The 2,971-nt window shown below is 32.4% G+C and overlaps 1 pseudogene; it reads left to right on the top strand.

The window, feature by feature from the left end:
• The first annotated feature begins 1,429 nt into the window (after positions 1–1,429).
• On the top strand, positions 1,430–2,004 carry LOC130944357 (CBL-interacting serine/threonine-protein kinase 12-like; annotated as a pseudogene).
• The last annotated feature ends 967 nt before the right edge of the window (positions 2,005–2,971 follow it).

The following is a 2,971-nucleotide window of genomic DNA, read 5'->3' as shown; positions in this document are numbered from 1 at the left end:
ATTACATATTTGTTTTCACAATTTAAAATTTTTAGATTATCTTTTTTCCACGTGTAATTTTTTTATATCATTTCTATATTATTTGGTGTAGCTGATGTTAAAGTTAAACACCTTTCATCATTTAGCATATAGTTGTTTTTTTACTGTCCTTTGTGTCATTTATTTCGGGTATTATGTCTCATACAAGAAGACAAAATTGACTTGCTGCCTATCTATACTCAGTATATTACTATTCCAATAAGGTGGATATAACATGTGAAAATTTTCCAATCAGAATGTTCTCATGTTCTTTTACCCACCATATAGCGTGAAGTTATTTACTTATTTTTAGTGAATGTTGAACTAAAATTTTTTTATTAAATATAAAAAAATTTTAATTATTAAAAAACTATTATTAATTAATAATTTAATACTTTTTATATAAAAATTAATTCTATTTTAAATTATTATCTAATTATATAACAATATTGTATTTTTTTATAATTTATGAATAAAATCGAATATCCATAAATTAAGAATAAAATTAGAATTGAGATATTTTTAACTCGACGAATAAAATAAAATAAAATTTATATAAAATTTATAATCTACAATAAATTTAAGACTAAATTCAAATTCTATTCTATCTTACTTATTACCACCCTTATTTGTGCATAACTTTTTTCGCAGCCAAGGCTTAAAATCTGAAAAGGATCTGCGGATCACCTATGGTAATATGCGTCAATTATCCTAGTGGCTACTTGATGGACTAATATATATTGGATCTAATCCAAACTTGGAATAACATGAAAAGTGAGCGGCCAACTATCAATTAACTGCAACGGTTTTGTGGCCTTTTCTTATTAAATCAGTTTAATGCCGCAGCACCTACTCCTCAGTAGATGTTGCTTCTGAACAATACAGCTATATATAGCCGCCCCCATCCAGGCCATCCCTATCCATTATAGTGTACTGATCATTATTTATTTATATGAATAAATCATTATTTTTTAACCATAAAAAATTTAAACATTAATAAAATTTATCATAAAAAATTTAAATTAAAGTAATATTTATACAAAATAAATTTTGATAAAAAAATATTAATTATTAAATTTTTATTAATAATTATATATATACTTTTTTTTCAACTTCCTACCATAACTACCACTATATCTGTTGCAAAATCTACTATCCCACCAAATTCGGAAAGTACAACTAGATTTATTCTTAGTCATTACCGAAAAGAGATACGAAAGAAAGGAAAAAGAGTGATGAGAGAAGGGGGAGAAGAAGCAAGGTCAAAGAAAAAAAACGAAAAAAGTAAAAGAAAAAGGTGTAAGGCGAAGAAGGCTGCCGCTATCACTGTTGGATCCGACAGAAAGAGAGAATAAGTATATATATTCAATTTTTTTCCCTTGGCTCGAGAGAAGAAGTGACGGTTGAAGCAATGATGATTCCCAACAAGAACAAGGAAAGCAGCCTCCTCTTAGGCTGCTTCGAGATAGGAAAGCTCTTAGGCCACAGAACCTTCGCAAAGATGTACAACACGCTCAACATCAAGACTGGTGAGGGTGTCGCCATCAAGGTCATCGACAAAGAGAAGATCTTCAAGAGCGGCCTCGTCTCCCACATCAAGTGTGAGATCTCCATCCTCCGTCACATCCATCACCCTAATATCGTCTAGCACTTCGAAGACATTGCCATCAAATCCAAGATCTACTTTGTCAATGAGTACGTCCACGGCAATGAGCTCTTCAACAAGGTCGCCAAAGGCCACCTAAAGGAAGACCTCACTCGAAAGTACTTCCAGTAACTCATCTCCGTCGTCTCCTTCTATCACAACAGAGGCGTCTTCCACCATGACCTCAAATCGGAGAATCTCTTGCTCGACGAGAACGGCGACCTTAAGGTCTTCAAATTAGACAGGGTGATTTGTTCCACACTTTTTGTGGAACTCCTGCTTACGTGGCACATGAGGTTCTTTCCAGGAAGCGTTACGACACTGCCAAGATTGATATCTGAGGCTCCAATTACATATATGAAATTGTTGTAATTTAAATTTGTGGTGGTTGTAGTAAGATGTGAAAGAAGTGAGATGACGGATTTTACAACGGATTTGGTGGTGGTTATGGAAGGAAGATGAAGAGAGAAGAGGAAAGAGGAGTATTTATGGAATCATCAACAAAAATTTAATAATTAGTCATTTTTGTCGAACAAAACTTATCTTATATGGATATAATTTTAGTTTCAATTTTTCATGACTAGTTTTACCAACGTCCAAATTTTTCATGATAAAAATGACTGTTTACTCTATTTATATTTTTTAAACCATATAACTAAAGAAATAACGAATGACAACATAGTGATTGGGGCTTATACTATTCAATATTGGTGTTTTCATTTATTAAGCAACTATAATTTTTATTTATTCATTTCTTTTTACATCGTTCCAGATAATTACAATTTTACAGGTCTCAATAGGGTTAAAGAATTGTTGAATATGGATCGTACTTGGAAGAAGGAAATAATTGATAAAGTATTTCCACCAGAAATTACATCCCAAATTTGTAGTGTCAAGGTGAACGATGTAGGGGTAGATAAACAAGTCTGGATTTGGAATAAACAACAACAATATGATGTGAACTCTGGCTACAGGGTTGCATAAAGTTTCTCTCACCCTCCCATTGAACAATACCCTCTGATAATGTAGAACACATCAATCTGAAAGAAAGTTTGGGGATTAAAAATTCTTTCTAAAATTAAACTCTTCCTATGAAAAGCATTACATGAAAAATTACCGATTTTGACCTTCATTCATCACCACTTCCCAACGATAAGTCCACTGTGCTCAAGGTGTCATTCTGAGTCCGAGAGCATTGGCCACTGTCTTCAGAGGTGTGGACAAGCTGGAGAAATCTAGGAAGCTTCACCTGTAAGAGTTGGAGATTTTTACGTAAAATCGCTTAAATAAAAATAATAATTTTAGTGT

Source organism: Arachis stenosperma, chromosome 8, assembly GCF_014773155.1.
Source record: "Arachis stenosperma cultivar V10309 chromosome 8, arast.V10309.gnm1.PFL2, whole genome shotgun sequence".
NCBI classification, from domain to species: domain Eukaryota; kingdom Viridiplantae; phylum Streptophyta; class Magnoliopsida; order Fabales; family Fabaceae; genus Arachis; species Arachis stenosperma.
Note: the sequence above shows the minus strand (reverse complement) of the source record. Positions and strands in the feature narration are given on the sequence as shown.